Here is a 13,554-nt window from a genome sequence, read left to right as displayed (position 1 = left end):
TGTACACAATGGAATATTACTCAGCCATTAGAAACGACAAATACCCACCATGTGCTTCAACGTGGATGGAACTGGAGGGTATTATGCTGAGTGAAGTAAGTCAATCGGAGAAGGACATTGTATGTTCTCATTCATTTGGGGAATATAAATAATAGTGAAAGGGAATATAAGGGAAGGGAGAAGAAATGTGTGGGAAATATCAGAAAGGGGGACAGAACATAAAGACTCCTAACTCTGGGAAACAAACTAGGGGTGGTGGAAGGGGAGGAGGGCGGGGGGTGGGGGTGAATGGTGACGGGCACTGAGGGGAATACTTGACGGGATGAGCACTGGGTGTTATTCTCTATGTTGGTAAATTGAACACCAATAAAAAATAAATTTATTTTAAAAAAAGGAAAATCATTTGATGTCTACATGGGATCAATAAAAGGTAGTTTAGGAGGAGTGATGTTAGCAAGATGGTGTTATGCAAAGGTCCAGCACTTATGCCCTGACAGAAACACCAAATTTAACAAACACTCACAGAAAAGAACACCTTTATAGGAGTCAAGGAGTCCAGATGAGAGGTTCCAGCACTGTAGTGGAACCACAAATCCAAGAGTAGATGCACAGAAAGTAAAAAACAACATGTCATTTTACTTGCATCATGCATCTCCCAAGTGGCACATAGCTCAGTGCCTGATGAAATCCTTCAGCTCATGATTTTTCTCATGGAGGAAAGAGAGAGCAAAGTGACTGCCCACCTTCTCCAGACTCGCACGATGTTGCTCTTGAGGTCCAATTCTGTTTCAGTCCATCCAAAGCCCTGTGGGCATTGGCCTAGCTGAATAGCCTGGGGACAGCCTGAAGCAGGGAAAAGCAGCAGGTGCTCCCAACAATCTCAGTAACTGACATTTCACCAAGAGTCCCACCCATGATCCCCTAAGGGTTCCTCATCCATTGACCCCCTCAACTAGATGATGTGTACGCACAGTTGTGGGTTTGCAAACTCTTCCGGAGCTTTTAAGAGACTGTTCCCTGAATGCGGAAGTCAGGGAGAGACCAAAGAATAAGGCAGTCCACTCGAGGTTAGTGGGTGGCAGGTATTTTTTTTTTTTAAGATTTTATTTATTTATGAGAGACAAAGAGAAAGAGAGAGAGAGGCAGAGACACAGGCAGAGGGAAAAGCAGACTCCATGCAAGGAGCCCAATGTGGGACTTGATCCTGGGACTCTAGGATCACACCTTGGCCTGAAGGCAGGTGCTAAACCGCTGAGCCAGGGTGGCAGCTTTAATCAGGAAGGGAACTGACTTAAGAGGTTTGTCTTGGGCAGCTGCAAGGTAAGTTCATTTCCACACCTGCCCACCAGAATCTTAAATTTTATATAGAGGCCTTACTTGGCTCCGGTCACATTTACCATTCAGGTGGTCTGAACCTAGAAAGGAAATAACAAGGATCAGGAAGAAATAAGTGAAATTGACACTAGAAATAAGAATTTATTTTTGGTAAAGATACACAAAATCAAGGAGCCCTTAACTAGAGTAAGGAAGAAAAAGAGAAGATTTGAATAAATAGAATTATATGATAGAAGAGACATTACAACAGATATCCAGAAATACAAAAGATCATAAAAACTATGACAGTTTATACGTCAATAAATTTAATAAGCCAAAAGAAATTAATAAATTCCCAGAAACATACAATGTACCAAGACTGACTAAAAAAGAAAAAAAATAATGAATAGACCTATAATGAATAAGGAGATTGTATCAATAATCAAAAATCTCCTAACAAAAAAGCTCCTAGAAGAAAACATAATTACTGACCTTCAACACTAAAAATCCAGCAATGAGGTCAGTTCAATTCTGCAACATTCACTTCCTCCACCCACCCACTCCTTTCTGACTGATGATAGAATTTCATTCTTCTTGGTCTGGAATTCACTTTCCCCAAAATGAGTTTTTGACTACATGCTTTTATACTGACTTAAAATTCAATGGATGATACCATTTCTCTATTTTCAAGATCATTCACTGTTCCTCAAAGTCAATGCTACATAACAGCTCCAGATAACAATTCAAGGAATTTCAGGATCAACCAGCATTCAACTGGAAGCATTTTTCAGGTTATCAATAGAGAAAATAAATTTCAGTCTAATCTATTCTTGTTAGTTAATGTGATGATTCTTTTTATTTCATGTGTTTCACATAAACACTTTCCATATTCTAAATTTTCAGCTAAATGTAACATGTTGCTCTTCCATTTAATTATCAATGTGCGATCTTTTATCTTATTGCGGTCATCTTCCAGTTCTTTTCGTCATACCATTGCATATTAGCTTTAGTTCCTTCAAACTTCCTTAAGGTACTTTGTGTTTCAGTATCCTAGCAGATGTGTTTGTCTAATTATTTCTTATCTTTTTCTCCGCCTCATAATTTTGATCACATGTGCTGTGGAGATTTTAGAAATCATCTAGATTGTTTGGTACAGGAAGGAAATCAACCCTGGACTAATTACTTCCAATCTTCCTGTTTCTCCCTGGATACATTTTCATTCTTACATACATTGGGCATTTTTGTTAACCCTTTTTACATACAGCTCGGCCTCACTTCCCACCAGAGCTTGCTATACATGAAGTCAAACTATTTTTATATTGAATGTGATAAAGGAAGCCATGGTCTTCTAGAAGAAAGTACATTTGATTCATCATTTTTAAAATAGACTATAGTTTTAAAGTTTTACATGCAATCATAGCGGAAAGAGAATTGGAAGAAAGAGTAGAGATACATATGAAAACTATATCTATATTTTTCTTCATCAATTGCTTTTACATCTCTGAGTTGGTTTTTTGTACTTTAAAAATAGTCTTGACATTTAGCTACATTCACTTCTGTTTGACTCATTTCTAAAAATAGAGAGGAATGAAAAGGACAACAAAAATAGAATATAAATTTAAAGAACACAAGTTTTTACAAAAATGCAGAAGCACAACATAGGACCATTCATTGGCCATAGAGAGAGTAAATCTCAACAAAACAATTAATCACTAGGTTGGGTCAAAACCTAATGCTCATTTTCTCTTGTTTCTCATCTCTTCACGACTCCACTTCCCAGAGCAGTTCTTCAAGGCGTGATGGCAAAGGGAATGCTAGCATTGCTTGATATGTGAACTAGAGATTTGGTGGAGTGAAAGATTTTGCCATCAAGATTGAGTAAAAATAATTTAAGTAGAACACATAGGCTGTATAGTTATGTTCGCTAAATTGTTTTTACCTTTCTCCTTAGATTTCTTCCTATTCCAAATTCAAAGTTCATGGAAGAGTAATAGCAGTACTCGTTGAGCCATTTATATTTTCTAGGTAGGAAAACTGCTGAGGTATACTGCTAATACATGTTTTCTCCTTTTCCCTTTGTCACCAATCTTATTTACAAATTTTATCATCTTACTTTCCCTTCTATCTTCCTTTTATTACCTAAGAGATGTCATATGAATACTGTCAGGGAAACCTGAATTAATCGTATATATCTGTCCAGTAGTTGACACTTTCCAGGTCCTCCGTAATATTCCAGTAAAGCATATACATGCCGTTAACCTCTTTCTCCTCTGTATTTCAGTGCTCAGACTTCTCTCATTAATCATCTGTACACCTAGAGATTCTGTTCTTTTCTAAAACTCACACCAGACTAAAGCTCTAGAGATTTGACAGGCATTAGATACTTTTTTTTTAACTTCCAAAAGAAGAATCAAAATGTCTCATAACTATCAAAATGAGGCTTACAGAGAATATGCTTTAGACAGACTTTGACTAAGAAAAAATATCATGAAGTCCAAGACTTCTTGTGACAAATTTCAAGTAAAAAAGAAAATCCTTTTTATTTGACTGAGTTACTTATTCTAATTTAAATAGATAATGCATGATATCAGACATTTTGGTATTTTATGGATAATTGGTAGGATTAATAATAGATTTTACAGAAAATCTGCTCATTTATCTCTGTGTGACATAAGATGCTAAAATTAACTAGAAAATAGAAAATACTTTAATTTTACTTGAATTTCAATCGCATCTTTGAGAGAATGTTATTTTTAAGGAACTTGTTTTCGTAAGTGTTAAGCATATGATAAAAGGATCTGGAAAATCAGAAAATACACTTAAAATGTGTGAAATGGTTCATTGGTTTATAGATTGAAAAATTTACAAGGTTACTATGTCCTTCATTAGGAAAACATGATTAGTTACTCACTGAAGAGAATATTTGGCTTTAATTTTATTTTTTTTTCTTTTTTTTTCTTTTTAGAAAACCAGAGACTCTATTAACCTATTACCTATTGATGGAAAATGATATCATTTTATTGGCATATAGATAATTTTTTCATGACTCTTTGTGACTTTTTGCTATTTGATTCACTTTGGTAAATTCTTTCATTCTACCCACATTCCCATGAACATTTTTCATTCATTTATTGATGATTCATCTATCTATCCATTCATCTGTAAGTATATATTGAGCTGAATTCATTGAGTAGATCAAAAACAAATTAAATTATTCTTGTTGTCAAACATAATCAAGGAAGCCGACATACAAAAAATATTTGACAAATGTTATACTAGACATTACTACTAAATATTAAAGTGGCACAAATTGAACTTGAAGGATAGTCCTCAGTTAGAGTGGAGACAAAGACTTTCTGGGGGCACCTGGGTGACTCAGTAGGTTAAGTGTCAGACTAGGTTTTGGTTCAAGTCATGATCTCAGTGTCATGAGATTAGCCCCACGTGGGGCTGGCTCTGTGCTCAATGCAGCGTTTGCTTGAGATTCCGTCTCTTTCTTTCTCTCGGCTTCTCTTCTCTCTCTCTCTCTCTCTCTCTCTCTCTCTTTCTCAAATAAATATATCTTAAACAAAAAGTGAGTAGACTAAGACTTTTCCAAAGTGCAGACATGAAGCAGATTTTGAAGGTTGAAAAGGTTGACTTAAGGAAGCCAGCAGGGGTTGGCAATCATGTGCTCACTCTTATGAAAGTGTAACCATGGGGAGTAATTGCAGAAATTGGCATAATTCATGAGATTAATATGGCTTACACATTGAACAGAAGTGGCTAAAATTAAGACTAGATATGTTAAAGCAGTATCAGGTTTACATGTCCAGATAGTGAGGTTTAACATTATTTCTTGAGGAATAGAGAGTAGTTATGAAGAAAAGGAGTCATATTGATAGATTTCTGTTTTAGTGAAATTATCCAAGTAATGATGAAAATGACTGAGTTGATGTAGGCAAAACTAGAAGCATAGAGACAATATTAAAGTTATTCAAAAGTGTAGGTTTGGAAGAGTTGATCAAACACAGGAATAGCATGCATGATGAGAAAAGAATAAACATGGGAGATTATAATAAATGAGAGTTACAAGTCTGAGGTCAGGAGACATTAGTGAATAAATAGAAGTGGCAGATAAAGGAGAGGAAGTAGTTTTGATTTTAAAAAAATCTGTGAAAAAAATAAAAAATAATAATAAAAAATCTGTGAAAGAAGTACTATGCATATATTTACTTTAAAATGATCATAGTTTCTTCAGATGATGATGTATAGCACTTAGCCAAATACACAGTCATAGAAGATTCTAGGCTGTAGATATAAAATTAGCAGTTTTCAATATACAAGTGGTAGTAGAACTCATTTCTAGTAGAAGGGTCCATGGTATGGTCCGAACACAAAAATTAGGATTAGGGAAGTGTTCAAAGCAGGTAAAAGTGTCTTACATTTAATCAGAAATAACCTTTTGGAGAAACATATTTGTAGTGAAAGTTATCCTTAGCTAACAAAAACTAAAGGAGAGGATGATTCTCTAGAATCCAAAGAAAAAATTTCTTCCTCTAGGCACTAATTTTTCCATCTGTTATGGAATGCTTTGGCAATTGGGGTTATATCATCCCTAGGGACCAAAAATTGGCTATGCAGAGAGTATATGTGGGGGAAAAACACCTTACTTTTAATTTACTTTTATTTATAAGCACAGATGTAGATATAGTAAATGCACGGATATATAGTATATCTTTAGTATTAAACTTCAGTGGGGCACAAACAATTTGGGGAAAAATATGTTTAAGAAGTCTGGGAGGGGGCAATAAAAAATTGAGAAACACTCGTCTGGCAGTGGGTGGCAAACATTATAAAGATATTTCTGTGTGTCATCTATGATTTGTGAACCCTCGCATGTCAACTCTCCTACCGAAGTGATTTAATGGCCACCAAATCACACAACTGGCAATTTCCCTCTCTTACATTCTTACTCCAAAGTCACAATCTGACATTTTGACATATTTTGGCTGCTCAGCTGTTGTGCGGAAGAATATTTCTCTGCTTAGTTCGTGTTCCTGAGGGACCATAAGCTTTTAATTTTAGAAAGCCAGGAACTTAGTGCCAAAACAATTTATGTTACTTATTGAAAGATCATTAATGGTGCCATCATCAAAAATCACTCCAATTATGAGAGTTTCCTTTCTCCTATGATGCTTTTATGTAGTCTATCATGTTTGTCCTTAACACAATCATCCAAATGACTCATATTTTAAAAGTTTTTTTTTGAGAATTTATGCACATTTGACCCTACTATAGATTTTACAGAAAGAATATTTTTAATTGCATGTTAAGTTAGGAGCTTTACTTATTTATTTATTTTTTGGACCTATGGTATCTGCATCAAGAAGCAGAGAATAGTAATGATGCAACCTCTTCCTTCCCTCAGGTATTACTACGTAAATAATGGGTTGTAAACAAGCTTAAAGAAAAAGAATGTTCCTCTGGATGGATCCTGTGGAATAAGCAGTTGACTTCTCTGCCTAATGTATGCATGAGGCAAGCATATGAGATTTGTAATCTAATTCCTCTCAAGGAAAAATGCAGTTTGGATAGATAAGCTAAGCGCAGCCTAAACCCTACCTGTGGTGTGTGGAAATGGGTCTGTGTATGTAATTCCTAAATTTTAACAAAGTATTCTAAAACTAAGGTACCTGAACGTAACATTCTAAGTTGTACTTTTGAATTATTTCATAAACAAATTCATTAAAGAATTCTTTAAAAAGAAGTCATGAACTAATATTTCTGATCAAAAATACCAATTGACTGTGCCTAGGTGCAAAAAATCTTTTCCCAAGAAAATCCTTTTTATCTTTCAGGTTTTTTTTTTAAGGTTTTATTCACTTATTCATGAGAGATACAGAGAGAGAGAGAAGCAGAGACACAGGCAGAGGGAGAAGCAAGCTCCATGCAGGGAGACCCATGCGGGACTCGATCCCGGGACTCCAGGGTCACACCCTGGGCCAAAGGTACTGCTAAACCGCTGAGCCACCAGGGCTGCCCCTTATCTTTCAGTTTTATGTTCTCTCTGGAGTCTTAGGTCTGTGAAAGAAAACGTAAGATATTCTTTTCTAATAGTTTATTTCCCTGTAAGAGTGAAGTTTTAACTTAGAATTCTGAATGATGCCAGAAAGAGTGGGGTGTCTATTAAGCTACAAAAATGATAAAACAATTATTAGTGTGTGATCTTTTATTCTCCCCTCTCCCCCCATTTTGGGAGAGATTTTTCAAAGGAGCTCTTGACCTGTAAATATTAACAATGTTTTGTCTTTCTTCTTCAACTTTACTCTTTTCTTCCTATTAGGAGGGACAAGTAACATTTTTTCTCCCTTGGCAGGAAAAAGAGAAAAGTCCCCTCCATCATATATTTCCATGGTTCCCCTTTAGCCAGGCTTAGGCTTAGCACAGTGACAGCCAATTTTGCCTTCTCAGCACAGATGCAGGCTAACTTGGCCTGGCTTGACTCTCTCTTTTCAAATCCACTTTTTTCCTCATGTCTGGCCATTGCTAAAGTCTGCTCTTTGCCTGAGGAATCCATGATGCCTCACATAATCTTGCAAATTGTACATTTTCTTAGGTAGGCTTTATGTTAATAAAAGAGTTTCATGGTGCACACATTACAAAGAATTCACTAGAATATTGGTGACAGGAATAAAACATACCTATGGTGCCAATTATTTTTGCTTAGATGTAAATTAATAGAACTACTTCATGAGGTTGTCAGAAGTTATTGGGAAATATTTAAAATATAGGGTGCAAAGCATTGATACCAGAACATTATCCCTGTGCATCTTTCAATATGGACTGAATATGTAAATATGTTTTGTTTTTTAATTGGCAGCACTTCCCTTCAGGAAAGAAGAAAGCATATACTTTTGCCAAAGGACAAAATACGCTTGCCTTGTAATAGCACATTATGTGTGTCTTTTATAACCCAGAGAACTTGAATGCTTGTGTGATGTCACTTTATAATGAAGAGTAAATATTCTGTGTGCAGAAAGTTCACCTTGAGAATGAATAGTAGCTAAAGCTGAGTAAATTAACTGAGGGAAAGGACAAAAAATATATGAATAGACAACAGCATGTTTTCCCTTGAGGAGAAGCAATAGAATACTCCCAGAAAAGCAATTACAGTGAAACTTAGTGAGGTATGCCGAAAAAGTGAAAGGAAAGTTAATGAGTTAAACAGAAAGATGGCAACAAAACGAATCCGTTGTTAAAATGTTAAAATTATAAACAAACACATACCTATCTAAAGTATCTGTAGGTCAAATGCTTTTCGAGTGCACTCGGTTATATATGGATCTTATCATCTCTCCTTGCTTGCAAATTATATAAGAAAAAAATGTGTAGTAGGTTCATTTTTAAATCATGGGCATCTCCCATTTGAGTGCCTAGCATTGGTGCTAGAGGCTCAGAAACAGATTTGTCTGACAAGAGAAACCTCACTGAGAAACTAGAACCTGTCTGGACATTCGGGTCGCACGAGTATAAAGTGCATGGGAATGTTTTCTCCACCAATCCTCGGCTGCCACTTAGAAGCTGTCTGAACTGGAAAATCCAGCTGAGGAAAGGTTTCTGTACTTCTGCTCTGATATTCTATGGTCAGACCTCTGAGTCCCAAAGCCCAGGGACCATTCAAGTAGGAACACACATCAAAGGTCTAAGCAAAAAGTTTGGTCTCTACACCATCCTGCCTCAGAGCCTCCCACGTACAAGAGGTATCTAAACAAGTAAGTCTACACCCTTTCCTAATCTACATTTTAAGGACATACCACATTCCTTCCTTGTAAAGCTAAACACTTCACTAGATTGGCTTATTTTTTTTTAAGTATTACCTCTATATTGTGTCCTAAATTGTTATTGAATGTGATCACCAGGGCCTTAAACTTAACAAAATTTTAGACCACCTTTTTCCCCGATGTGAAGCTCCTACCTTCTGTTTTCTTAGAAGATTTACAGTAGAAAGTTTATCATTCTAAATTATTTCTCTGCCCCTTTCAGATGTTATTTTTTTTCCTCTTGCCAGTTTATTAGCCAGAAATGTCTTAAAAGATCTAGAAACCATCTCTTTGAAATGTAAACCTTGATGAAGATAGTACCCCCTTACCTTTCAGTCTCTATGAGAAGGTAGATTTCTAAATTAATAGGTGCTAATTAGCAAACACCATGGAGTCATTTCCGAGAAGAATATTTGCAGGCTCACAAATAACTCAATCTGCTCCACACATCCCATCATCCACCTCTCTCCCAATGTCCTCCAGTACCTTTCACTAGTTCACTCAACTTAAAAAGCTGAGAGAAAAAAAAGTAACAACAATAAACATTGGCTTTTGTTTCAGTGGAGGTGAGCTCAGACTGAGTTATGGTCTCTCTCATCTATAACCCTGAGTAAAGTCTTCCTTGCCTGTTTCACTTTGTCAGATACAATTTTTACTTTTGCTTTGGCAAAGGTCATCAGCAGCCAAATGAAACAGGATTCTCATTTACCTTGTGATTGTTACAAAGTCTATTATCTGTTTTATTATTTGGAGGACTCAGATAATGTCTTTCATGAGACGATGACAGTAAAGTTTGTTATTTATTTATAGGTTTTTCAGTGACAAAACTGAGTATTGCTATTGAGGATATATTGCAATGGCTTTTATCTTAAAGCATCAGTTGGAGTATATTTCTCCTTTGTAGAGAGCAGCTTAGCAGTCTGTATTAAGAATTTTATTTTATTTTTTAAAATTTTATTTATTTATTCATGAGTGACACAGAGAGAGAGGTGGAGACATAGGCAGAGGGAGAAGCAGGCTCCATGCAGGGGAGCCTGATGCTGGATGCAATTCTAGGACCCCAGGATCAGGACTTGAGCCAAAGGCAAATGCTCAACCACTGAGCCACCCAGGTGCCTCTGTATCAAGAATTTTCACACATTCCTTTTTTACCAAGTAAATACAGAAGAATTTATGCTAAGGAGATAATCAGAGATTTGCACAATTATTGATGAAAATATTCCTAAAAATTAAACAATGAAATGACAGTTAAGTAAATTATGGTATGTCCAGAAGGAAAATTATTATAAAGATGCCGAATAACATTGGTGAATGATACTTCATAGCATTCTTCATTATCTTTCTGTGGTTTTAGTGCCAATTGGGAGTAGGAAGAGATTTATTATGGCCATATGCTAAGTATGTTAAAAGAAATTATGTAAGCAATATGTAACTTTGAGAGGTCAAGAAGAGTGAAATTTGGATATGAATTATCAGTGAACGAAAGACAAGTAATAAACAGATTTGTGCATGAGATAGTGCTGTCTGAATAAGACATCTGTAATTGGAATCTATCAATTCTCCATAAGAGTTTTAGAAAGTTTGTGCCTCTCTCAAATGACATGGAAATTTTATTATCTATATGTACTTTTCTGGTCAAAGAGTTCTTAGATTTAATCAGCTCTCAAAAGATTTGACAATGCCCAAAATTATAAAAGCAAAAACAAAAAGAAAAAAAAAAAGAACAAACAAAACAAACAAACAAAAAAAAAAAAAACAAAAAAAGCAAAAACTTTTGAATTAATAGAAGAGTGTCTCTTATATTGGACCAGGGTGTTTCTTTTAGCTATTCCAATGATGATATCAGGAGTGTATTTTTGGCCATTCTTACAAGCATTCACAGCTTTCTGGTAGATGCAGGCCCATAGTCTAAATATCATCTGATAAAAATGTAAATGGAAACAAGAAAAATGATTTTATTAAACAGGTGTTCACCATTCCATTAACCAATGTTGCTTTTCTCACTGAAATTTCCATAATACCCACAATGTTGCTAAGAGTGAAGGACTAATAGAATGAAAAGTTAGCTCTCACTCATGCAGGTGCAAGCTAGCTTCAAATTATGTAGTCATTTGCTTTGTTCTAGGAGAGCCTTTTTCTTTAGTGACAGCATTTTACTTTCTATGGCAATTGAGCTTTCCATAAGCAAACTACTTCTATTATGTTTTGTTGAATGAAATTTCTAAGGAATATATTAAGAATAGTGTTTCTTTAGATACTTTAAAAATTAGCTTATATTTTTTCATATGCTGTACAAGTACAATAAGCTGAACTCATTAAATACTTGTTTGACTGTGGTACAGAAAGGTAAAATACTATACTGTAAGAAATACCAGTGGTTATATTTTCAGTATTTTAAACGTGTTAATAACAATATCCATCCATCAAATCATTTATTTTAGACACATGCACCAAAGACTGAGCATGTCCAAAAGCAAAAGGTAAATCTGGTCCCATGCATTTTAGTTAGATGAAACAGAATGTGCAAATGCAAGTGTAGTTAAAAAAAAATAAAGCCAACACACCATGTTCGATGAAGTTCAACAATAGTAGAGTGTACATTCATGCCTGATTCTTTGGAAAACAAAAGGAATACCATTGAATGCAATTATTAAATTTTAAAATAAGAAAAAAGATTCATTATAAGATTGCTTTGAATTTTAGTATCATTATATTAAAAGGATGCTTCACAATCTTTTTAAAAAATTTAATCATCTCTTTTATTTTCCTTTTCTTTCCTCTCATTGTTTTCCTCTCTGAATCAGCTTGTATCAAATGGATATATGTGTAAATGCTGCAAGGTTGACTCCAAGTCTATATTAGACATGAGTGTGCTTGTATTTCAATTCTTGCAATTATAAGTGGCCCCTCTACAGACTATTTTGTTTTCTATGAAACACAACAGAAAGCATCAAATTAGGGTAAAAGAGTGGCTCAGCCTGCCCCAAGCAATTAAGAGAATTAAAGAAAATTACTAGTGGATGTTTTATGTACAGCAGGGGCTCTGTGGATGAAGAAATATAACTGCTAGTCACACCTGTGCTGATTTGCAGTGTGGAATTGAAATTATCATGAGTAAATATAATTACTTAGCAAATTTAATAAATGTTGTTTGGGGTTCTGAAAGCAGCACTTAGTTCTACAAATTACATAGTGATAAATGTGGCAGCACAATTCAACGGTACCTTCAAACATCAAAATATGTAGAATATTCTGGAATGTAGCACAATGATTATGGAGAAAGAAAGATGATAAATTCCTGAAACTATTGGGCACTGAGATGTTCACAGCTACCCGTGCTCTCATGTTCTTTCTTTGATTATCTAATTTTGTCAAAATTCCTTTTTTCTCTAAATTTCCAATTGGTTAGGTATCCAGGCCATCTTCCTCTATTATAAATATTTTTAAATTATTCTTAGTAAGAAATTAGTAATATTTGTTAACACTTGAAATAAAGTGCCCTAAATAAGTATTTAATTAACAAATAAAGCAGTTATTGCTCTTGAGCTGTAATGATTGGCAATAATTGCTTTACAGAATTTAATAGTTATGAAATTAACAGAGATAAGTAATAAAAGGAAGAAATTAAGCTACACTTTTCATCATAACTTTAATTTGTGTGCTCTTAAGAATCATAAAAATGATTGGCCTTTTATTAAATGAATATTAAGATAAACATTCATGTATTCTATTTTATCTTTGGAGAACTATGTTGACCCACTAAGTCATAATTGGTAATTAAAATGTAGTACAATTTATTTTTATTAAATGGGAACAAAGTATTTATGTATTTTGCAGAATTGCCATATGGTACAAGCCTACTCAGTGTATAAGTCTTCTGTTACAATACTAATAACCATTAGTCTTCTACTTCAGCCAATAAAATGTTAGAAAAAAACTTCAATAGTTTAAGTATTTTAGCAAAATGGTTTTTAAAACACTCTATTAGTTTCCTAGGGCTGTTGGAACAAAGCAATACAAATTAGGTGGCCTAAAACAATAGAAACATATTCTCTTACAGTTCTGGAGGCTAGAAGTCTAAAATTAGGTTTCTTCCAGACTGAGGCTCTAGGGGAAGATAATTCCTTGCCAGTTTTGGGTGTTCGCTATCAATCTTTGGCACTAGTTGGCTTGTAGACTCATTGCTTCCACTTCAGCCCCTTTTTCCACATGGCCTTCTTTCCCGTGTCTTTGTATCTTCACATCTTCATTATGTGTATATGTCTGTGCCCAAATGTCCCTCTTCTCATGAGAATATCCGTTATCCTGTTCAAATCCAGTATGACTACATCTTAATTTGATTACATCTGTAAAGACCCTATTTAACAAATAAGGTCACTATCTTAGTCCATTGAGTCTGCTCTAGCAAAAGTACAATACAAAAAGTGGGTGCTTTAAG

The sequence above is a fragment of the Nyctereutes procyonoides genome, unplaced genomic scaffold, assembly GCF_905146905.1.
Source record: "Nyctereutes procyonoides isolate TBG_1078 unplaced genomic scaffold, NYPRO_anot_genome, whole genome shotgun sequence".
Classification (NCBI taxonomy): Eukaryota; Metazoa; Chordata; class Mammalia; order Carnivora; family Canidae; genus Nyctereutes; species Nyctereutes procyonoides.
The sequence above is the reverse complement of the archived record's forward strand: the minus strand, read 5'-3'. Positions refer to the sequence as shown.